Source organism: Sorex fumeus, unplaced genomic scaffold (assembly GCF_029834395.1).
Source record: "Sorex fumeus unplaced genomic scaffold, SorFum_2.1 ptg000033l, whole genome shotgun sequence".
In the NCBI taxonomy this organism is placed as follows: Eukaryota; Metazoa; Chordata; class Mammalia; order Eulipotyphla; family Soricidae; genus Sorex; species Sorex fumeus.
Window position 1 is genome coordinate 10,628,389 of NW_026606090.1, and position 25,258 is coordinate 10,653,646.

General features: G+C 51.1%; 1 pseudogene; it reads left to right on the forward strand.

Moving 5' to 3' along the window:
* The first annotated feature begins 151 nt into the window (after window positions 1–151).
* On the forward strand, window positions 152–24,435 carry LOC130025981 (caspase-6-like; annotated as a pseudogene).
* The last annotated feature ends 823 nt before the right edge of the window (window positions 24,436–25,258 follow it).

Consider the following 25,258-nt stretch of genomic DNA (forward strand, 5'->3'; position numbering starts at 1 on the left):
CCACATTTCAGGGGACTGGGGAGTCCCTCAACCCCGCCTGGAATTCTGCCTGCCTCGATGGAATGTGTTTGGATGCCCGGGTGAGGCTGTCCCTCCTCTGGGAATCCCCTTAAGGACCAAGTGACTGTTTTCTTTAAACGTCAACAGTGAAATGATGGATCCAGAAGAAAAGTACAAAATGAACCACAATAGGCAAAGAATCACTTTGATCTTCAACCACGAGGAGTTCCAGTCATACCTGCATCTGCCCAAACACCAAGGCACCTGCACAGACCGGGAGAATCTCCATCACAGGTACGATGTCCGGGTGCCTGTTGGGCGTGGCTACTGTAGGGCAGCCAGGAGGCTATGAACTCAGACACCAGCTAGGGCAATGCCCCTCACCTGGGCTGACCTTGGCATCCTTTGGGTCCCCTCCAGCACTCCTGAGCACTCACCCAGGGATCCTGGCACTGATCCCTGCACCCCGCTGGTCAAGACTCAATGGTGGGGCCTCCAGGCCCCCTGAGGGGCAGGGTGGTGCCTTACCTACATCTGCAGAATGATCATGTTTGGTATTAACCACTGAATGTTTGGGTTATTTTTGGGGTCTATTGGGGCACACCTGGTGGGCCTCCTGGTTCTGTACACAAGAATCACCACTGGCTGTGTGGGGGGTACTCTGTGGGGTGTCTGGGACCGAACTCAGGTTGGCCGTGTGCAAGGTGGGCACCTGAGCTGCTCGATTGTCATACTGGCCCTGAGCAGCTCATGGATTTTGTACCAGCTGGAATTTCCCCCTACCACCTGGTTGGGTGTGCCCCTAAGAAAACAGAAAAAAAGCAGGCAAGTGTGCCGGGGAGGATTCTGGCCTGTGCCAGCATGTGCACAGTCTAACGCATTGTCAGAAACGTGTCTGCACCCTGAGGGTAGCACTTAAGACATGAGAAACCCCTAGAAGATTGGTTTGCGGTGAGCAGGTAAAACCAGCTACCTATTGGGTGTCTGTTTCTCCCGAGGGAAAAGTCAGTTTGTTTGGTCTGGTTTTGGGGGCCACCCAGCTGTGCCCAGGTCTTTCTGCTTGGCTTGGGGGGTGCTCTGGGCGGCCAAAGAGACGAGCCCCCACCCGCTGTGCTATGGTTTCGACCTGGAGGTTCAGTTTTTATGTCCTGTAAGTGGGCATCCGTCCCCCAGATCAGCCTAGCTGTGGGGCAACTTGGAGGGGCCCCTAACCTCCTTTCCTGTTGTTCCCAAGATTGCCTGCTTCGCCTCCATGCTCACTAAAAAGCTGTCCTGCTTCGCAAGTCCCAGTGAGGGCCGCGGGTTCATTTTTACGTGTCTATCTGTAGAATGATTCCTCATATCTTACATATTATGAGGGGCTAAACATATGGTACAGCAGTTTAATTCATGGTGAAAGTTTTTTATTTTTGGCTAAGATTGATGAACATTTATAAAGCTTGATTTTTATTGTAAATCAAAAGATTACTCTCCCCATTTTATAAAATGTTTTATAAACGCTTTTGACTTTTGAAAACAGTTTGGAGTTTGTATTTTCCCTTATCCCTTCTTGTGTTGCCAGTATAGAACTGTAGCTGGGGGCAGCGGTCATGGTTGGCCGAGGAGATTTCTCCTGCTCCCTCGCAAGGAGAACCCAGTCCGTTTGGGTAAGAGAAATGAGCTATTATCTAAAAGTTCAGAGGAGTATAAAATCCAAGCACCTTCATCCTACAGTGTGGTGGGTTGAGAGGTTTGACAAGTGTTTTGTTAAAATGCACCAATACTTATTTACTGGAAGAACTTTCCCTTTGCATCATGGTGGTGGCTAGGGGGCCACATGGGATGCCAGGCATCGAACCAGGGCAGCTGTGTGCAAGTAAAACTATCACTCTGACTCCAAGATTTTAAAAAAAGGAAAATAGCCTCAGTTCCAACATTTTTTGTTTGTGTGTTGAAGCGCCGAAATACACAGGGCAGATAACTGAAGGTATAATGACACCTGGCTTGTTCAGAAGCTGTGCATGAAAGGCTTGTTTTTTGAACCAAAACTACTGGGTTAGAAATCACTAAGGAAAACATCAAGTCTGGTTCTGTGTTGCGTAGTCATCACCTGGACAAAGGAGATGTTTGGCCTGGCGGAGCCTGCACAGACTGAGGTTGGCGGCCAGCACTTAGAAATCATTCCTGCGGGTGCTCCGGCAACCTTATGCGATGCTGGGGCTCGAACCTGGGTCAGCTGGTGTAAAGCAAGTGCCCTACTGCTGTGCTGTCTCTCTGGACCCGGAATATCATTTTAATCAAATTATCCGGAGTTACTTGCAAGTGACCCTCATCTAAAATTCTGATCACCAATGTGGAAGGCGGTATTTGAGATAATCTGAGAACACAACTCTCTGTGCTGATCACTTACTTGGAATTGATATTTGAGATAACTTGAGCACACAACTCCCTGTGCTGATCACCTACTTGGAAGGTGGTAATTGGGGTGACATGAGCATACACCTCTCTGTGCCGATCACCTAGGCACAAGTTTGTATTTGAGATATCCTGAACACACAACTCTCTGTTCTGGACAACAGTCACTCCCTCCTGGAGACAGCAAAACAGGGCTAGTTGTCAGCTCAGGGCTGGGGCACATATGTGGCAGGTGGGAGCCTGGGTTACTCTAGGCACTGTTGGACTTGCAAAGCTCTGACACGGGAATGTCTCTTAAGTCTGTGATGCACGTTTTATTGAGCACATCTGGAGGGTTTCAGGACTTAGTTGAGTTTGGTAAATGGCACGTTTGCCCTGCCGCCCCACCGTCACCTCAGTCACTCTCAGCACTGGGCCCAGAGCTGTGGGCATGCCCGTGATGTGGTATGGTGCGGCAGTAGTCACAGCAGCAGGCCCTGGTGTTTGGAATATATCCCCAGGCTGTGCAGTGTGGAGAGGAAGCTGTCTCTGGAGCATGTGGACGCGGAGCACAGGGCCAAGAAAGGGGCCTCACAAGACGAATGGGCGAGGAAGGAGTGTGGGGGCGGGCTAGAGTCTCTGATACTTGGGCACCTTAGCCCAGGGTGGCCATGGAGAAGGGACACCCATGACGGTGGAGGAAGAGAGGGTCCTTGGGAAGGGTCTGAGATGACGGTGCTGTGCGCTGTGTGCAGAGATAAGCATGCCAGCTGGGCTGGGTGGGGTGTGCAGTGTAGGGAATGTTCCAGAACCTCTTGGCAGTCATAGGTTGCTTGGTTTCGATGAGTGGCTGTGAGGACCGGAAGACCCCCAGCAGCACGTGTGGAGAGGGATGTCCAGGGCAGGGCAAGGGACATGTGGCCGTGCAGCCCCCACCTGAGGCAGGGACCTGCCTCCCGGCTCTCTGGTCCAGACGCAGCCGGCACCACCATCTTGATTGAAACCACTTCTCCCCCCTGAGAACAGCCCCAGGATGTGGCTGACCTTCTCCAAGGAACCCCACGAGCTTTTCGTCCCCTTGACAATGACCCTTTGCTTTGCTTCTTCAGGGTATTTCTCGCACCAGAATAATGTACAAGGCTTGTGGTATATCCAGGATCTGTGTGAGGTGCCGGCGAGGTACGGCACTAAATGGGAGTTCACGAGCTGCTCAGGCTGGTCAATAGGATGGTGTGCCAGCGCCTAGTGCATGAAAGCCAGGACCCGAGCACCATCGGCAGAAGCAGATCCCCTGCTTTGCCTCCATGCTCACCAAGAAGTTGTGCCTCCTCCCCAAGCCCCAGTGAGGGCTGTGGCTTCATTTTTATCTGTCTGTCTGCAGAATGATTCCTCAGTCATCTCATATACTATGAGGGCCAAAGATATGGTACTGCAGCTTAAATTACAGTGAAAGGGGTTTTTGGATAAGATTGAAGAATATTTGTAATGTTAGATTTTTTTATAGTAAATCCCCATTTTGTAAATTTTTTTTTTGTAAAAGCTTAAGATTTTTGCCCCTCTCAGAGAGCCCGGCAAGCTACCGAGAGTATCTCGCCCCCACGGCAAAGCCTGGCAAGTTCCCCGTGAGTATTTGATATGTAATACAGTAACAAGTCTCACAATGGAGATGTCACTGGGCCCGCTGGAGCAAATTGATGAAAGACAGGAGAACAGTGCTACAGTGCAGTGCTATGATTTTTGGAAACAGTTTGGAGTTTGTATTTTCTCTTATCCCTTCATGCGTTCCAGTTGAGAATGGTAACTGGGGTAGCTCTGCTCCACTTTGACATGCTCCAGATTGCAGCGAGTAACGCTCAGGAGAGGGCGCCAGTAGAAGCAGCAGAATCCACTGATCGCTTTGCGATTCCTTTCCAGCCAAGAGTCACAACTCACACACCTCAAGTGAAACCAAGAAAACGTGTGTTATGTAAACACTTAAGAATTATTATTAAGAAACAGAGACTGACGGAGGAGTCCAGCAGACACCTGTCGGTGAGATCCTGAGCCGTTTCCCGCCCACGGCTACTGCTTCTGCAGGCGCTGGAAGTGGTGTAGGTGGCTGAGGGCTTCCTTGGCCTGTGGAGAAAAGAGAGGAGCTGGTGATGCGGGGCTGCGAAGGGCTCAAGAGGGGCAAACGCTGCCCGGTCACCATGCAAGCCTGGAGGAGTCTTTCCTGGGTCTCGACCCCCCTGGCGCCCCCTCTGGGGGGAGGTTCACTGGCTAGTGTGTCAGTTGGAAGAACTATCCCTCTGCAACATGCTGGTGCCCAGGCGGCCACATGGGCTGCCAGGCATTGAACCAGGGCCAGCTGTGTGTGAGGCAAACACCCTGCATGCTGTACTATCGTTCTGGCCCCCAGATTTAAAAAAAGGAAAACAAAAAGCCTCAGTTCCAGTAATTTTTGTTTGTGATTTGAAGGGCCGGGGGATTCCAGTGGCTGGTAACTGGAGGTGTAACGACCCCTGGCTCTTCTAGGTGCTGTGCATTGAAGGCTTGGTTTTTGAACCAAAAATTCAGGGTCAGAACTCGCTAAGGAAAACGTCCAGTCTGGTTCTGTGCTGCATAGTCATCACCCAGACAGAGGGGATGTTGGTTGGGGTTGGCAGGCCTTTCTCCCTGCGGTCTAGCGCTGTGAACCCAGACAGGCTCCCCTGAGTGCCCCACAGGGGAGGCTGTGGTGGAGTCTCTCTTGAGGGGGAGAGAGACAAAGCTCTCCTATCTGCAGGCTAGAGGGAGTCGTTCTGGGAAGCCAGAAGCCCTGGGCTCGACATGGTGGCTGCCACCCCGGGTCCCACCAGCCCAGTCCCCCCTTTTCCTGGGCTCCTGTGCTGCTTTTCCCTAGAAACCCGCATTTGCTGAGACACAAGTTTCTCTTGGATACCTGGGTGGTGCCTGTGCTTGGCCAGCGCCCAGAGCCTAGTACCTTGGCAAGCTCTTCCTTCAGCTCATTGTAGAGTGCCACATCGAAACACTGCCACTGTGAGCACTTGTGGAAGAAGTGCAGGAACTGCCAGCTCCGCAGGGCCGCGTATGTGTGGTTCTGAAGGGGAGAGACCGAGCCTCCAGCGCAGGCGAACGGGAGAGGGACAAGTCTCCAGAGCAGGCGAAAGGAAGAGAAGGCTCCCCCGCACTGCTCCACAGCCCCCCACCCCCGCCCGGCCCACAGCCCCCCCACCTGCTCCACAATTCCCACCCCACCCTGCCCGACAGCACCACTGCCCCTGCCCAGCTCCACAGCCCCCCACCCGCTCTGATCCACAGCCGCCCCCCGCCCCCAGCTTCCTGCCCTGCTCCACAACCTGGCTGGACAGTGACACTGAGGGGGTGTGGAGAGGCCCAGCTGTGATCGCTGGTAACACCTGCCTCGTCCCCAACCAAAGGAAAGACAGGCGGGTCTCTGTTTATTTCACAGGATTCAGTTTTATGTGTGTGGGGGAAGAATCCTGCCTAATGGGCTGGAGCGCTAGCAAAGTGGGGAGGGAGTTTGCCTTGCACACAGCCGACACGAGTTCAATACCCGCATCACATAGTCCCCTGAGCACCTCCAGGAGTGAGTCCTGAATGCAGAGCCAGGAGGAACCCCTGTGCATGGCAGGGTGTGACCCAAAAAGCAAAAAAAAAAAAGAGAGAGAAGGAAAGAAAGAAAGAAAGAAAGAAAGAAAGAAAGAAAGAAAGAAAGAAAGAAAGAAATCCTCCGTTAAAGAGAGCTCTTCGGGTCAGTTCATGAGGCTCCTGGGAGCAAACCCTAACAAGCCCGGATGGTGTACTGTGAGTGACATCTCAACCCCCAAACGCTCTCCCACTCTGTGGTACCCTCCCACAGACTTCTGGACACCCTCACATGCTCCCTGACAGCCACCTCAGAACAGCCACACTGCCCTGTGTCTCCCAGCACTCAGGGGTAGCCTGGACCACATATGCTGCTCCAGAAAGCAGGATACAGGGAACCGGGAGAGCGCCTTTACACTGCATGCTAATACAGACAATCCTTGAGGATGCAGCGTGAGGGCAGAGGATCACAGGAAAACTTGGGTTTTTTATTCCCCAGGGGTTCTTTCTGGCTCTGCACTCAGGATTCACTCCTGGTGGTACTCGGGGGGCCCTATGGGATGCCGGGGATCGAACTTGGGTCGGCTGCGTGCCAGGCAAATACCCACCCCACTGTGCCACCCCTTCAGCCCCAGAAACTCAGTTTGGAAAGAACCAAGGAGCGGCCTCTAAAAAGGGGTGGGCTAAAATGTGGCTCCCCTCTCCCGCAGCACTACCCCAGCAACTGAGCATCTGAGTTGTCACGGGTGGGGGTGTGGCAAGCCCAGATGCGACCCCCACCCCCACCTGGGTCCTGGGCTCTATTGGGGAGAGACCCTTCACCTGCTCCAGGGGCTGCAGCTGGCGCGTGAGGTGGCTGATCCAATCCACCAGGTGGCGATATCTTCTCTTCTGCAGTTCGTCCAAGTGCAGGGCCCTGTACAACTGGTACACCAGGTGCAACAGAGATTTGAGGTGGTCCAGATCAGCGTTCTGCCCGCCACCCCCGCCTGCCAAGACAGACAAGCCGCCTGCACTGCGGGACCCGCGACACTGCTTGGGGGACGCGATAGACAGCATTTGGGAGGGCTGGAGTCGCCCCGAGGCACCTGACTGTCAGCTCTCAGAGCACAGTCAAGGCCAGGCCAGAGGGCAGGGCCACGTTCAGTGATGAAAGACCACCAGACCAGCCCCTGGGACCAGCCCCTGGGACTCAAGCAGAAAAAGGGGCCCCGTGTCCATGCGGCATGGCCAGTGACCAGTGTCACCGTTCACGTTTAATGGGCCAACGGGAGAGGACATTCTCTCTGGTTTGGGAGCTGTCCGTCCCTGTAACATGTGTCCAGCGGGGCTTTGCATTTTCCCTGAGCCCTGCATGTGCAAAGCTAAATCTGCTGATGCTTCAGAGAAGGAAGTGGTGTTAAAACATGGTGGTCGGGCCCCTAACCCATGGCTTCCTGAGGCCCATCTCTGCCATGCCAGTAGATTCTGCCAGCATCTCCCTTACTGCCACACTCTTGCTGCTCACTCAGCCCAAAGTGGCACTGGGCCCCTCGAACAGGATACCTTTCCCCTCAGAGATGGGTTTCCTGTGGCCAGAGCAACAGAACAGCAGGTAGAGCATTTGCTTTGCATGCAGCCGACCTGGTTCAATCCCCGGCATCCTGAGAAGGATCCCTGAGCCTGCCGGCAGCAAACCCCTGCCGGGTGTGGCTCCAAAACAAAGATCAACTTTCCAGTGATGAAAAAGGTACTCTGAGCTAAAAGAATATGAAGACACCACTTACCCAATTCGGTGAGATACAACTCTAAAGCAGGGCTCTGAGGGATGTTTAGAGGATTGGATAGATGAGAAAGAAATACAGAATGTGAGTTCATTTCTACCGTAGGAAATTTAGAAGAATGGCAAATTGAATCCAAGGCAGGCTGAAGAATAAATATAGCACACCAAGAAACTGAGGACAGCAAATCAATGAAGAAAACAAAACTGAGAATGTTTCTTTGGGGAAAAAAACACATGAGATTGATAGAGTTAGGCTGGGAGAGAGTACAAAGGCTGGAGCCTAGGCTGGGCAAGCAGGAAGCCTGAGCTCAAGCCCTGGCTCTGTGTGGTCCCTCAAGCACCGTGTTCGGAGCAGCCTGGAAGCCCTATATGGTCCCCTGATCACTGTGCCAGGAGCAGCCCTGGCATCCAACAGACATAGCTCATGGCAATTAGCCACCTGTCTGGGTCTCAGGGACCCAGGTCACCACCAGCTATTCTCTGCCAGCCAGACTGTCATTTCAATGCAAGGGCCAGAGGTGTCTGTCCGGGGACCCTAAGTCATGACTGTGATGCTCGGGTACCACTGGTGCTGGGGGCTCAGTCCCTTAACCCTTGCCTAGTTCTCCAGCCCCGTGGGATCTACTTTTGCACAACAGAAACCAGGGTTGGAGCAAGTAAGCAGGGGTGAGGCGTTTGGCCCCGGTTAGATCCTCAGCCCCCCAAAGGGTCACCTAGCATGGCAAGGGGTCACTCCTGACCACCATGGTTTGCAGTCTCCAAACAAAAACCAACCTTAAATCCACAACAAACGACCACAGAGCCCAGTACCACACAGAGTTTCTGGCGGGTCGCTGTTGGCCTTCTAAGACGATAAGAATAAGAATTCTCCACCATCTCGCCCAGAAGCGAGGGGGGTAATCCGCCACTTTTTCCGAAGGCCAACGTCACCCACGACCACGGCAGACAACGGCAGGAGACACTGCAGGAATAGTCCAGAGCACTGATGTGAAATGTGACAGAGCATTCACCATGAATCCCAACAACCAACAGAAGAGTCACAGCGTGCCACTGCAAGGCACTGCCTCAATGCCTGGAAAGAACTGTGGCCACATGAAGAGGATGGAGTAGTTTCCCAGGCATGTGTACCCGACTGACCGGGGATAGCAGTGACCTCGGGTGCAACTGGGGGGATTTTATTTGTTCATTTAGGATAAATTTCTTGCGAGGGGGTGAGTATATATATATATATATATATATATATATATATATTGCTTTTTGAGTCGTAACCAGTGATGCACAAGGGTTATTCCTGGCTCTTCAATCAGGAATTACTCCTGGTGGTGCTCGTGGGACCATATGGGATGCTGGGAATCGAACCTGGGTCGGCCGCCTTCAAGGCAAATGCCCTACCTGCTGTGCTATCACTACAGCCCCTAAGTATTTTTTTTTTTTTGCAGGAGTACTGCTATTTATTCAACAACTTATTAGCTAATTGAATTCGGCATGAACTCCAACTTAATTTATTTTTTTGTTTTTTTATTTTTATATTTATTTATTGAATCACTGTGGGAAAAGTCACTAAGCTTTCAGGTTTAAGTCTCGGTCATACAATGATCAAACACCTTTCCCTTCACCGGTACTAATTTTTCATCACCAAGAACCCAGTATACCCCCCTCCTACCCCTCCAAATGCCTGTGAGGCAGATGATTTACATTTACCTCTTCTCTACATTGATTACATTCATTATTTCAACAAAAGATGCACCCTTATTGTTTAGAATTTCCCCCCAAACAATCAGAATTTCTGAAAAGGCATTGTGAAATATTTTGTTTTCTATAGCTGTTTATGAGAACCATATAATGTCACTTGGCCATGATTTTGGATTTCTGCAAAAAGCCAGATAATTCCAAGATTGGTTTCTGTGTGTCTGGTGTTATGGCATGCTGGAAAGCCGCTGGTAGGGGGTAACTCATGACCTCGGTAGGGCGTGAAGGATGTGCCGGTATCGGCCCCCTTCCTATGAGACTGCAGTTGCCCCGTCACTGCCGGCTCATACCTGGCTTTCCTATAAGCTCTGAGACAGTGGCCACCTTGCTGCCAGGGAGGGGAAAGGTGGAAGGGAGCAACACCCTTTCCCTCCTGGGGAGGTATGGCGCCGTAGTTTAATGCATGGTCCATTTACTTTTCTGTTGCAAGCTTCCGGGTTCTGGATTAAGTCCTTTTACCTCTGGAGCCACGGCCATGCCAGAGAGCCTCTTGTGGGGGAAACTTGTGACCTCACTAGGGCGTGAAGGACGAGCCGGTACCGCCCCCCTTCCCATGATGCAGTTGCCCTGTCACCACCGGCTCATACCTGGCTTTCCAATAAGCTCTGAGCTGGCAGCCACCTTGTATGCAGTCCAGATGCATTTCTGCCAAAAGCCACTGGGTTTTGAGATTTACTTCTGAGTGTCCGGTATCATGGCTATTAATCAGCTTGATCAGGAGACAGAGAGGCTGTTCGTAGGTGGCGACTTGGGGTCTCGTTGGGATGGGGAGAAAGAGTCAGCTCCACCCCCATGTGGTGAGGCCCCGTGTGTCCCGTCACTGCAGGCCCAAACCTGACTGTCTAGTAGCCTCTGGAGGACGGTGATCACCAGGCTGCCAGGGGGAACAGGTCAAGGCACAAAACCTATTCCCACTTGGAGTGGCCCAGCACCAGTAACCTACTGCAGGAACAGGACGCATTTCTGCCAAAAGTGTTTGGGTTCCGAGATTTGTTTCTGAGACTCTGGGATCATGGCCATTAAGCAGTTTGATCAGGAACCAGAGAGACCATGCCTCCAATTATATAGCTGAGCCGGAGGTGGTTTGTGGATGTGTCTCCCACATACCTTACTTTTGGCCGTTTATGTTCTTGGTAAACTTTGCCCCAAGTTTTTGGTGTCTGGCCAAAGGCACAGCAGCAATTTTGGGGTATCTGAAAGTCTGACGTTGCCCTCAGGTTGCTGATGCACTCACCTCATAGGTACAGATTGACCTTCTGGCGGCACCACACCCCCCTAAGTATTTTTTTAAAACATGGGCGCAGACCACATAATCAGGGAGCCTCACACTTATTGATAAGAAGACTCACTTCTCAGTCTTCTGCACAGGTAGGGAGAAGCACTTTCCTGACTGAGCGCTCACTCCTGCTGAAAACTCAGTGACCAGCCAGGACTGACTCCATCTTTCATTCTGGTTTTGTAGGGGGTTACACCTGGTGATGCAGGGGTCCATTGGGTGCCAGGGATCAAACCTTGGCTGGGATGCGCAAGGCAGACGCCCTCCCCGCTGTACTATCACTCCGGCCTGACTTTTATATTATATTTTTTAACCCCTGATTTTTCAAATGCAGGAAACCGCCTGGTGTTTTGCAGGTCTGCGGTCATAAAGCCGGCACTGTCCTGTAAGCAGGAGGCAGCTGGTCCCTCCAGCCGATCTACTGCCAGCCAGGAACACTGCCGGTCACTCTCCCAGGCTACCTGGGGTTTTGGTTCACAATAAAGATCCTTTTCCCTAGGACCACAGCCAGCAGAGCTGTTGGCACCATGCCCAGCACATGTCAGGCCCAGGGATTCGAAATCATGACCTGAGGCAAGGCAGGTACTCGGAGCACTGTGCTACCCCTTGGAGCCAAGAGCTCCTTTTTCTTTTATAATTCACTGCTCACATAGACTGGAAGTCGAGATGGCTGCTTTTGGCGATTTAACCTTAGGGGAAAACGCCAAGTGTTAGGAGGCCACAGGGCAGCACAGAGAGATTCCTGCTCAGCTGAGAACAGAGCAGTGGGAGTGACTCTGGGAAGCAACAGCCCTGGGAGAGGGAGCACAGGTCAGGGCGGTCATTTCCAGGAGAACCCCGGCTCAGCGGGATGGTGACAAGCAAATGCAGAGCACTTCTAAATAAACACCCGGGAGTGGCTTTAATCACATGGGCCTCAGTGGGAGGCTCTTCCCTCTGCACGCCCACAAGTCCGGACCTGCCATCACACCAGGCAGGGAGCACCCTCAGCATCAGCAGCTGGGCTCGGTTACTTCAGAAACCCCGAGACACAAGTCAGATGCTGAGTGAGCAAAAGCAGCAGGAGGAATGGTTCCTCTGGCAGCCAGCGGCCTCGCAGAACACAGGATCAACTGAATTCTTCCACCATTAAGACGTGGGATGCAGCCGGTGGGGCTCCCGGGAGGAGGAGGCAGCAGCTCTGAAAAAGTGGTCATCATCTTCGTGTTTTCCCACAGACAGCCCCTTACCTCCCGGGTCTAAACCCTAACACTCAGCGTTAGTCTCACGCCCCTCAAGGCACTCGCTGGAACCAGAGGCCTGCTTGACACCCGGAGCCCTGAGGGTCTCTGTGTGACCCCGTGGGCTGCACCGCACTGGGGCGCGGGTGGCCGTGGCTACATAAACCCATGTGGATGTCTCTCGCAAGGCTCTGCCTGGGAGAGAGAGGCAGCTTGGCTGACTCGGACCATGGTGCGGGGACCTGGGGTTGGGGGGAACACACACAGACACACAGAAACACAGACACAGACACACACACATGCACACAAACAAGGAGTCCTCATAAACTCGAGCTCATAGTCAAATAAATGCGCCACAAAAACTCCTGGCTGAAGCCAGGGCGGCCCAACCGGGATGGACAGTTCAGGACTGTGGCCACATGGCAGTGGGGTGGGGCAGGGCACTGCCTTCACTGCTCTCTGTGGGGAGAAGCCTTGGGATGACAGCACTTGGCCACAGCACCCCTCAAGAGGGCCAGATACAGAAGGAGGCTGAGGGGCTAAAAATAACCAGTGCTCAAAAAACGCTCTGGGCAGGCCCCTTCCCAGGTCTGACACCAAGGGAAAGAGGAAGCTCCAAGGAAAAGGCTTGGCACCAGGTCCCACACCCAGGCAGGGCCCAACCACTGAACCACCCAGCCCCACACCCAGACATGTCCCAGGAGGACCCTCACGTCTCACCCTCAATCCCCACCTCATCTGGCTTCCACTCTGTCTTCCGGGCCCCCCGGGGTGGCAAGATGCAAGATCGATTCTTTTTTGGTCACACCCAGCGATTCTCAGTGGTTACTCCTGGCTCTGTACTCAGGAATTAGTCCTGGTGGTACTAGGGGAACATAAGGGACACCAGGGATTGAACCCAGGTCAGCCGCATGCAAGGCAAACACCCTTCTGCTAGATCCAGGCAAGATGGATCATGGCACACAAAGAACTCCCCATGTAGACTGACCTTCCCTTGCCACAAGTTCTTCAGTGCATCCGCCTAGGTCCTATGCCGGTCCTTTCTACTCGGGCCCTTCCTCCAACCCCTCCTGTCAGGCACTCGGGTGGTCAGTCTGACCAACCACCCGACCTTAGCCGCCTCTCCCCGAGATGACTTTCACTCAGCGGGTCCTTCCAGGGCGAGCTAACTGAACTGGCTCTCCCCAAGATGACCTTCACTCAGCCGCTTCTTCCAGGAGGACCTACCTGTGCTGGCTGGAGCGATAGCACAGCGGTAGGGCATTTGCCTTGCACGCAGCCAACATGGCCGACCCGAGTTCGATTCCTCCACCCCTCTCGGAGAGCCCGGCAAGCTACCGAGAGTATCTCGCCTGCATGGCAGAGCCTGGCAAGCTCCCCGTGATGTATTCGATATGCCAAACACAGTAACAACAAAGTCTCCAATGGAGACGTTACTGGACCTGCTTGAGCAAATCGATGATCAATGGGAGGGCCTTTTTACCCCGTAGAGATTCAGAGAGTCCCCACAGTGCTGATCAGCAAGAAGAGTGAAGGCCACGTCGCGATCGAGGTGGTCACAGCACGAGCCAAAATCAAGGAAGATGTGCCCCCATATGTTGTGTCCCAGGAAGGGAGTTTCACTCATAAATTCACTGGACCACACGAGAGGATGCAGACGCAAGGCCCCTTGAATGCTAGCTCGAACTAGGGTCCGAGTCTCGTCCAATGCAGCGGAGTCTTGACAAGGACCCCAACTCCGAATTCCAAGCAGCTTATATAGGGTTTAGTTACATAACAGCCTTTTTTCTAGGAACTGGCAATATGCTCCAATTTTTTTTTTTTTTTTTTGCTCTTTGGGTCACACTTGGCGATGCACAGGGGTTACTGCTGGCTCTGCTCTCAGGAGTTACTCCTGGCGGTGCTCAGGGGACCATATGGGATGCTGGGAATCGAAGCCGGGTTGACCATGTGCAAGGAAAATGCCTTACCAGCTGTGCTATCTCTCCAGTCCCAATATGCTCCAATTCTGGTCCCTGTCCTATCGAGTGACTTCAGGGCCTAGCATTATGTTTCCAATTCTTGGTCCCTGTCCGGTGCCATGACTCTTCTCCCGAGGCCCTTTCGGCTTGGCTAGGTGCCACTGCCCTTACCCCTATTCGGAACGGCTGTTTCCACGGGGTGGTTTATCTGCCCAGGGTGAGAAGTTGGGACTTCCTGATGGGGAAACCGAGACTTAGACCTGTTGAGTTTCAGTCTTAGAGTGGAGCCTGTCATGGCACTACTTGAGCCTCACTAAACATATCACTGGATGCCCAAATCTAGTTCCCAGAAGGGCTCCCTCTGCCTTGAGGAGTTTCCAGCCTTGGAGCTAGTCACTCATCAGGGTTCCCGTGGGGGTTCATCACGGCTCCCCTTCAAATGCATTCAGCGTTTCTCGTGTTGTCGCTTATGGTTCTGGCTGAGGCAGGGGGAGGAGGGGGTGTGCAGAAGGGCTGGGATCTCTTCCATCCTGCTCCGGGTTCTGAGGTTTCTATCACTTTTTTTCCCTTTGGGATCCCTAGGAAGTGAATGCTTCTGTGCCTGGGCGTCAGTGGATTAAGCCAGACCTTACCCAGTGTTTTGGTTCTCTCCATGGCCTGTAGTTCTTGGGTGATGTCGGGGTAAGAGTTAGCACTCTGTGGCCAGCAGTGTGGGGGGCTGTTAGTTTTCAAGTTTCCGGGGGCTGTTTCAGATGGGGACACTGCTAAGATGGTGCCCATCCCATATTCCTGTACAGCAGCTGACAGCTGGGTCCTGGCTGATGTACTGAACTTAGACTCCCTGAAGTTTCCTGGCCATCCCCCGCCCCCGCCCCCCGGAGCCTGGGGCCCCCCTCCCGGCTCTCTGGTCCAGACACAGCTGGCACAGCCAGCTTGAATGAATCCCCTTCTCCCCCCTGAGAAAAGCCTGGGGACGTGGCTAACTGTCTCCGAGGAACCCCATGAGCTTTCCTGTGTAAACTCAAGAATGGGGCACAGCACACAGCGGCGGTGGCTCAATCTCTCTCGCCGCCCGTTTTCAGTAGTCTCACCCTTCTTCCCCCACCCTGGGGAGGTCGATGGCGATGGGCAGGCAAAGGAAGAACGAGGGCCAGACTAGTTGGTCGTAGTTGCAGTTTATTCCAATCCTCTCTCCATCCACACCAGTCTCTCTTCTCTGCCTCTGCCTCCTCTTCTTCCCCCATGCTACTTCATTCTCCTTCTCCATCCCCCTTCATCCTCCTTCTCTGGAGTCTGGATTCTGATCCCTCTTTCTCTTCCTTCTGATCCCCTGCTTCTTCCTTCTGAACCCCCATCCCACTCTTCCAGTACAGTTAAATCCCAAAGCACGAGGGGTTGGGATAATCATTACACATAGGTGTGGTCACAATCAATAGGGGTAGAATTCTTAGTCTCAGGGAAAGCCACTCCTAGGACAGATCCTCTCTCAGCAGGACGACCCACCCTAGAGCGGAATCCCATGGGTGTGTCTCTCCTCTCCTAGTCCGACAAGCATATAAGCATATATAATATAAATCATTTTGTATGGATACAGTAAGAAATATCTTAAACTTATAGAATTGTTCTTCTAGGACCATCTTGATTTCAGACTACAGTGCTCAGGCCAGATAATCTTTCTCACCCCTAGCAGGGTCCTAGTCTCGTCGTTACTTTTGGATCATGACAGCATTTGTCTATGATCAAACTCTTAACTTATAGTTAAGAATAGTGGCACTTTGGCCTGGTCCATTTCAATACCAGGGTAGCTCACCACTTGCCCTGGGTCCATTCAGTCCCTCGTCAGGACCCTGCTTTTGGGGTGTTAGGAACTTAGGGCAACTGAGGCTTAAGTCGAGAAAGCAGATGCCTGGGAGTGAATAATATTCAAAGCCAATCGAATCCTAAGTTACAAAGCATAATGTTAACGGTCTTCCTGTATCTATACAAAAAGGGCATTGTTTTAAAGTAAACTGTTCATAAGGCATAAGGAGAGGAGAAAGGCAATATTTCACTCATACATATAAAATAATAGATTTCTGAGGAATCTGACCTTACAAATTAACAGAGTCTGATTAGGGGGAAAGCTGATTAACTGGATGGGGAGGAGAGCATAGGGAAGACTGTTGACAGATAAAGACAATGGAATGGAAGTGTCTCAGGAGCATTGTGACGGGTGTAACCAGATAAACCTAAGTTCCTTGTGGAGGAAGAACCAAGCAATGTTATCCTACACTTTCCATTCCCTAATGATGACCCTGTGCTTTGCCTCTTCAGGGTATTTCTCACACCAGGATAACAAGCAAGGCTAGTGGTGCATCCAGGATCTGTGTGAGGTGCTGGCGAGGTACGGCACGGACCTGGAGTTTACAGAGCTGCTCACTCTGGTCAACAGGATGGTGTCCCGGCGCGGAGTGGACGTCAACAGAGACCCGAGTGTCATCGGCAAGAAGCAGATACCCTGCTTTGCCTCCATGCTCACCAAGAATCTGTGCTTCCTTTGCAAGCCCCAGGAGGTCCGCGCCTTCATTTCTTCATGTCTATCTGCAGAATGATTCCTTATATCTTACATATCATGAGGGTCAAACATATGGTACAGCAGCTTAAATCACAGTGAAAGGATTTTTTTTGGCTAAGATTGAAGAACATTTGTAATGCTTGATTTTTATTATAATTCACAAGATTACTCTCCCCACTTTATAAGTTGTTTTTATAAACGTGTATGACTTTTGGAAACAGTTTGGAGTTTGTATTTTCCCTCAACCCTTCATGTGTTACCAGTTTAGAACTGTTGCTGGGGGCAGCGGTCATGGTCAGCCTGAGCTTTCTCCTGCCCCCTCTCATGGAGGACCCAGTTCCGTTTGAGTTAGAGAAATGAGCTATTATTTAAAAGATCAGAGGAGTATAAAAACCAAGCACTTTCATCCTACAGTGTGGTCGGTTGAGGGGTATGATAACAGTAGGTTAAAATGTTTGGTTAAAATGCACCAGCGCTTGTTTACGGGCAGAAAAAAATACCCGAGTTCTCGTTCTCGGCCTTAGGAGCGGCCATAGCTCTGCTCCACTTTGACATACTTGAGGGTACAGCCAGTTGCGCTCAGGAGGACACCAGCAGAAGCAGCAGAATCCACTGACCGCTTTGCCTTTCCTCTCCGGCCGAAAGCCAAATCCCACACACCTTAAGTGAAACCTAGAAAACCTATGTTATGTAGTCACTTAAAAATTACTATTAACAAACAGAGACTGATAAAAGAGTCAAGTGGACACCACCATGGGAGATCCCGAGGCTTTGCCACTGACGGCCGCTGCTTCTTCCACAGGTGCTGGAATTGGTGCCAGCGGGTGAGGGCGTCCTCAGTCTGTGGAAGAAGGAGAGAAGCATGTGATGTCAGGGCTCTGAAATGCTCAGGATGCGAAAACACGTAACCTAGAGGATTCTTCCTGGGGCTAGACCCCCCACTCCCTCAGTGCCTCACTGGCCAATGTGTTAGCTGGAAGAACTTTCCCTCTGCATTCAGCTGGGTGCCAGGGGGCCACATGGGATGCCAGGCATCGAATCAGGGCCAGCTGTGTGCAAGGCAAAAGTCCTTCACGCTGTAATATCGCTCTGACCCGAAAGATTTTAAAAAATAAATCACTTAATCACTTAACTTCCCGTTAGTCGTCGATTTGCTCGAGTGGGCGCCAGTAACGTCTCCATTTGTCCCTGTCGCGTGCTAGTGTAGCCCAATGGCATCTGTTCGCTCCAGGAACATGAAGGGCCTCAAACCGATCGTTCATGATCTTGACGAAGAAGTCTGACCATCTGGTAGGTGGGCGGCCACGCGGTCTCTTGACATCCCGTGGAATCCAATCAGTAACAGCTCTAGTCCAACGGTTGTCTTTAAATCTCATTACGTGACCGGCCCATCTGATTTTCGACACCTTGGCAAATGAGACAGCGTCCCTGATCCTTGATCGTCGACGGAGGTCAGAACTCCGGATTCGTTCTCTCATTTGAGTGAAACGTGATATTCCAAGCATAGCTCTTTCTATTCTTCTTTGGGAGACCTGAATAGCGTTCTCATCTTGTTTGCGTAGGGCCCAGGTCTCTGAGGCATATGTTAATGCAGGAAGAACAGTGGAATCAAAGAGATGTGCCCAGAGCCAGAGGTTCTTCGTCCTCTTAGCTATTTCTTCGACGTTCTTGAAGGCGATCCAAGCCGCTCTCTTGCTCCTGCGCAGCTCAGGTGCCAGGTCATTTGTCATGTTGACCTCTCGACCTAGGTACACATAGCTGTTGCATTCGGAGATGGTCGTTCCATTGAGAGCGAATGGGGCGTCAGGAACAAGGCTGTTTCTCATAAACATTGTCTTCGTAAGATTCAGCTGTAGTCCTACCTTTCCACACTCACGGTCAAAGTCGGCCAGCATTTGTGCCGCTTGGCTGATGTTTGGTGTTATTAAAACAATGTCATCAGCAAAGCAGAGGTGGTATAGTTGCCGACCATCTATCTTCACTCCCATTCCTTCCCATTCTAGTCATCGCATGATGTTCTCGAGGGTGGCACTGAAGAGTTTCGGTGAAATGGTATCACCCTGCCGCACCCCTCTCTTGACATCAACGATCACTTCTTTGTAGAATGGTGAGATCCTGGTAGTGAATCCGCAATACAGCTCACGGAGGATCCTGATGTATTGGGCTTGAATGCCCTGATTGACTAGGGCTTCAATGACCGCTTCCGTCTCAACAGAATCAAAGGCCTTCTTTAAATCAATGAACGTTAAGCAGAGCGGCATCTTGAACTCCCGAGAAACCTCAATGAGCATGGTTATCGTGTGGATATGGTCGATGGTGCTGAATCCTTTGTGGAACCCTGCTTGCTCGCATGGTTGTCCTTCATCTAGTGTTCTGCCAATCCTATTCAGGATGACTCGAGTGAACAACTTGTAGATGACAGACAATAGGCAGATCGGGCGATAGTTGCCAATGTCATGGATGTCTCCCTTCTTGAACAGTAGTACGGTCCTGCTGGTTTTCCATTGGGACGGAACCTTGCATTCAGACAGGTAGCGAGTGAAGAGCCGAGCCAGTGTATTGATGAGTACTGATGGCAGGTTCTTCAGGTGTTCAGGTCTGACCTTGTCTGGGCCGGGTGCTGTTTGTTTCTTTACCGACGAAATGGCGTGTCGGATTTCGGAAGGGAGAACGTTGGGAACGACATACCCATCCTCTGGAATTTGGTATGTCGGCAAGTGGACATGGCTATCGAAGAGATTTGAGTAGAAGTCATGGATAATCTTCTGCACTGCCGTTCTGGAGGATGTGATGGATCCATCAGGACGTCGGAGGGCAGTCATCTTGGTCTTATAGTTGGCGAAGGACAGGCGGGCCTTACGAATACTTTTCCCGGCTTCTGCCGCATCTACCAGTACTTCTGCTCTTCCCTCTTTGAGGTCTTCCTTGATCGCATCTCTGCACTGCTTTGCAAGCTCGGACATTAGCTTGCGGTTGCCTGAGGCATGCGCCAAACCACGCTGGCGAATTAGCTCAAGAGTTTTCGAAGATAGGCGACTTTTTGTGGCTATCTCTCTCTTGGCGTTCCTCGCACATTCATGGAGGTGCTGAACCAGTCGATCATATTCCTCGTCAATGTTGTCAACAATGGCATCTTCCCATGTTGCCGCAATAGTACCAAAGAGTTCCCAGTTGGTGGTCATTCTGGGAGTTCTCTTTTTGAACTTTGCAGCCCTTTCTCCCCACTCTGTGAAGTAGAATTTTGCACGAAGGAGACGGTGGTCCGATCCCGTTCGAAATTTTGGGACAACAGCGACATCAGTCAGGCAAAACCGTCGATTGAATATGATGTGGTCTATTTGGTTGTGGAATCGTCCACCAGGAGACTCCCATGTCCATCGTTTAGATTCTGCCTTCTGGAACTGTGAGTTACCATGAATGGTCTTGGTCGTCATGATGAACTCAGACAGTCTCTCACCCTGTTCGTTCCATTCTAGGCCATGGGTCCCGATGTGAAGTTCTTCAGCTGATCTTCTCGGTCCTATCTTGGCATTAAAATCACCCACAATGATCTTGTAGCAGGGACACAGAGGCCAGCCCGAGCCAGGCTTCCCCCCCCCCCCCCCCGCCGCGTTGATGTCCTTTGTCTGTGGACCGAGTGAGCGGCAGTGACTCCTCAGTACGAAGCATGTTTGCCTGTTGCCCGGGTGCGTAGTGCGGCAGTGCCCCTCGCCCTCCCAGAAGGCTCAGGAAGGGCCCCCCCCCCCCCCCCCGCCCGCCCAGGCTGAACGGTGTGTCGGTGTGTTGTGTCTCGCTGCTAAATCGGGACTCGGGTTGGCCCTTCCCAAAAAATAAATAAAAGAAAAAAGCCTCAGTTCCAGCATTATTTGTTTGTGAGTTGAAGGGGCAGGGTAGGTAACTGAAGGAATAATGACTCCTAGATCTTTTAGGCACTGTGAATGGAAGGCTTGTTTCCTGAACCAAAACTTCTGGGTTAGAAATTGCTAAGGAAGTTGTCAAGTCTGGTTCTGTGTTGAGTAGTCATCACCTGGACAAAGGGGATGTTTGGCCTGGAAGAGCCTGGACAGGCTGGGGTTGGCGGCCAGCACTCAGGAATCATTCCTGCGGGTGCTCAGGCAAACATTTACGATGCCGGGGCTCCAACCTGGGTAAGGCGGTGTAAAGCAAGTGCCCTACTGCTGGGCTTTCTCTCTGGACCCAGGAATATCATTTTAATCAAATTATCCAGAATTATTTGAAAGTTACCCTCATCTGAAATTCTGATCACCAACGTGGAAGATGGTATTTGAGATAACCTGAACACAAAACTCTCTGTGTTGATCACGTACTTGGAAGGTGATATTTGAATTACCTGAGCACACAACTCGCTATGCTGATCATGTACTTGGAAGGCGGTAGCAGGCCTGTGGGGTGGTCCCTAACCTCCCTTCCAGTTGCTCCCCAGGCTTCTGGAACTAGGTTTCAAAGTGAAATGCTATGACGACCTCAGGGCAAGAGAAGTACTGTCCAAGATGTATGATGGTAGGTGGACACCCTCCAGTCTGGGGGCGAGAGCCCAGCCTGGCTGCTCTGGAAGAAGTTCCCAGACCGTCCATATCTGTCGCCAGCTCATCCGGGCCCCGGGCAGCAGGCTTCTCCCCTCCACATCAGGGAACATGCAATGCCTTCAGCCATCAGTAATGGTTGATTCCCAGCATACACCCAGCTGGCCGGTTGCTCTAGATGGGAATGCTGAGGCGGCTTCATGACCACAGGTCAGGAGCACTCGAACTGAACACATCCCAGTGCCTCCCTCTTCTCGGGGCACTGTGGAGCCACAGTTTCATTCCCGTGTCACAGTGGAGTCGTTGATTGAACAGAGCAGACTCAGCAGTGCACCTGACCATGTGCTGGCTACAGCCCACCTCGGGCTGACTATGGGCTGGTCTTGAGCTTTCCAGCTGCCCGTAGCCTGTTCCTGTGGTATTCTGACATCACAAAGGCCCTTACAGATCTGCCTCTCCTCCCTTGAATCCATCCGTGGAGATGGCTGTGCTCTAAGCTGTGGATTCTCTCCTCTGGAAGCTGAGCACTCACAGCCATTTACAAAATCAAAACAAAAAGGAGTGTTTCCAGAAGGTTTTCAAAAGCAAATGACAAAAAAAGCTTTGATTTCCAAAATCACTGGGCGCTTGAACAGGGTTCCCCATAAAAGTCCCCCTGCATGAAACCTTTTTGTACTGGTTTATTAGATGTGCAGACACAAGCTGGGATAGTTTAATTTTTCATTCAGCGGAGATGAATTACATATGAGTCACGTGAATGAATGTGATCTCTCATTACTGTATTGCCAGAGACATTTTTGGGACCTGAGGTATGACCACCATGATCCCTTTAGCTTTGGTCATTATTCTGGGTTTTTTGTTTGTTAGTTTAGGCTGCAGTGCTCAGGGCTTACCCCTGGCTCTGTACTCAGGTTTCACTCCTGGAGATTCTGGGGGGAGCCTGGGGGCTGCCTACTGGACTCTTTGGTAGAGTTAAGGAGCACTTGTTTTTCTCTGAACGTCAGCGGCAACCACCAGTCACATGAACGTCAACTGCTTTCTCTGTGTTTTCCTGACCGAGAGCGAAGGCAATCACGTTTATGCCTATGACTCTAAATTGTAAATTGCCACGCTGATGGACTTCTTCAAGGGTGACAAGTGTCAGAGCCTGGTGGGAAAGCCCAAAATCTTCATCATTCAGGTGAGATCGCGAGTGATCATGAGGGCACTGACAGTTCCCAGAGCGACTTCTGAGAGGCTTTGGATGCTGTCCTTGAGAATTGCAATTTGAACTCTGGTCATAATCCCACCCTATGCTAGAAAGAACCAGTTAAGAGTCTTCTTGTTTGACGTCCACCAAAACCAGGGTGCAAGATCACCCAGGCCTCACCGGCCACCTCCGTTCCTGGCTCCCTCTCGCTAAACGGAACATTCTAGATTGTTCCTCGTCAGGACAACTGGGCAGGCCATGACTTGGGCCTGGGAATGCGTTACCCCTCGTTTGAGCTGAAATGGATGGAGCACCGCCCCCTCCCCCGGAGAGATCGACAAGCAAGGGAAGTATTATGACAGGTTCATGAAGAAGCCGGAAGAAGCTTAAGCCTAGGTGTGGTTCTAGTTTCCCTGGAATTGAGCGCAGTTCCCTGGAATTGAGTCATGATTCCCTAGAAGTGAGATAGCCGTGGCAACATATCAACTAAGGGTTACCGATCACATGAAGGTAGGGAATAACCCTTAACAACCACTATTTAACCTTATGGAAGTCTTAGACAACCCTTCTGCAACTCCAACTTACAAGCAGTCAGCTAAGTACAAATAGTGGAAAGGGCCTCAGACTGCGGCTCTGGGTGGTCCATGAAAGTCCCTGTTATACAATGCTATTGTCTAAAGGCCCCTCACTTTTGAGACATGGGGAGGCTTGTCCCAAGAGGCTCCTGCTGTGTGGGTGAGCCAGATGAGGGTCCTAGCTCCAGCTAGTCATTAATGACACTTTGTTTATTGCATCGCAACTTGCCTTTGTCTGGTTCCTCTGGGGAGGTCTCGCCCAGCTTAATGCCCTAAATAATTCAAAAGAATTCTGAAGCTCCGGCGCCTGTCCATCAGCTGCATTTGCCGAAGATCGACGGTACCCGCACCTTTTACCTCATGGCCTGTGACAGCCACATGGTGGTTCTTGGGCTGTCCCCAAGTGAGAGGACCATGCGCTTCCCCACCTGGCTCTGGGGCCCTCTGAGCCACGCCGTGTCTTGGGACTCCATCTTCCCCGCTCCTGCCTGTGTCGTAGGTCTGTCTCGCTGACAAGACAACAAGCCCATCCAGCCCATGGACGAGGTGGACGCGACATGCCTTCCTAACAGCAACGAGACCCAGGTGGATGCCCCATCTGAGTACACGCTGCCTGCCAGGGCCGACTTCATCATGTGCTACTCGGTGGCCAAAGGTGAGTAGGTCCAGGGGGCTCTGGCTTCATGAGGGAGCTTCGAGCAAGACCAGGATGAGGACTCCTCCCAGCGAGTGGCCATGGCTATAGTCGCCAATGGTGCCCATATTTTTGATGTAGTACTGATCCCCTATTTATTTTGTAAGTGATGTACTGTTTACTGATGTTGATGAGGTTGGTAATAGAGAAGATCCTGCATGTAGCACTGTATTGGTAGTACAATACTGAAAAATAAAAATTTCCATTACAGCTTATATAAACACTGCGCTTAAAAACTTCAAAATGTTCATAATAATTTGTTAGGGGCATTCAGTGTTCCAACACCAATCCCACCACCCCTTGAGTCGGCCCCCTTGGCAGAGCCTCAGTGATTCGTTTGATGACTTAATACTTGAGTATGTGAACCCAGGGGTGGCCTTGGGTTTCCATCTCTTTCCTCACTCTCCTAGTTCTCAGCCTGTAGATCCTTTGCCATCGGGTTACTTCACTTTTGCTTTCATTGCTGATTTGTAACATTTTCCCCTGATAAGCCTTGCTAAATGTTTTCTGAGTCTATATTCCCAGAGATTTAGCTCTTACTGTCACTGTCGTCTCTGCGTGTTTCTGCATATTTCTTTTTTCATCTGCTCTTCTCTAGTTACCTTTAGGGTGTTAATTCTTGAGTTACTCCATTTACATCTAAAGCAATCATCTGATAGGTAATATTGAGTGCCAGTTTTGCTTTAGTTTTAATTGCCATGAGGTTCATAAAACAGTTTTGAACTCATTTGAAAAGCACAGTTTTACTCCCCACATTTTCTTCTTTGGCCTGGGCTGTGTAGTTTTACTATTGACCTTCACGCCCAGCTCTACAAATGGCAAACGTATAGTTGAAGTTACTCATTACAAGCGACACTAACTGTTTTCCCACTTGAACTTATGACTATTATTTCCTGTATAGCTGAATGCCCTGAATGCCTCTGGTCTGCCTAGAAACCAATCTCCAGTAAGGTTATCAGAACTGAAATGTGAGGATTCCTGATTGGGAGCGTCTTAATTTCCTGCAGGGCAGCGTGGAGTTTTCAGATCTGTGTATGGGACATGCTGCTGTTATGGTTCTTCAGTTCTGATGTTCCTAACCCTAACCAAGAAGATGCACTTCGTCCCCAAGCCCCAATGAGGCTGAGGCTTTATTTTCACGTGTCTGTCTGCAGAATGATTTCTTGTTCATGTCTGACATACCTGAGGGCCAAACTGTATGGCACAGCAGCTTAAGTCATGGTAAAAGTGGGTTTTGTCTAAGATTGATGAACATTTGTAATACTTGATTTTGGTAGGGTTCAAATATGGTTTGAACCACGGGAACACCTACAAGGGCCATTAGAGGCCACCCAAAAAGCTTCTATCCCTCTCTCAGAGAGCCTAGCAAGCTACCTAGAGTATTCTGCCCACACAGCAGATCCTGGCAGGCTATCCGCTGTGTATTCAATATGTCCAAACCAGTAATTACAATGGGTTTCATTCCCCTGACCATGAAGGAATCACCAATACGGCAGCATTGAGAAGGATGAGGAAGGAGAGGCTGATAAAATCTCAAGGCCGAACAGGCTGCCTAAACAAAGAAAGGCAAAAATGATTGTTTGGGGGTATGGTGCTGCCAGCAGGTCAATCTGTACCTGTGAGGTGAGTGCATCAGCACCCTGGCAACATCAGACTTTCAGATACCCCAAAATTGGGCCGTGCCTTTTGCCAGACACCAAAAACTTGGGGCAAAGTTTACCAAGAAAGTAAACGGCCAAAAGTTAGGTATGTGGGAGACACACCCACAAACCA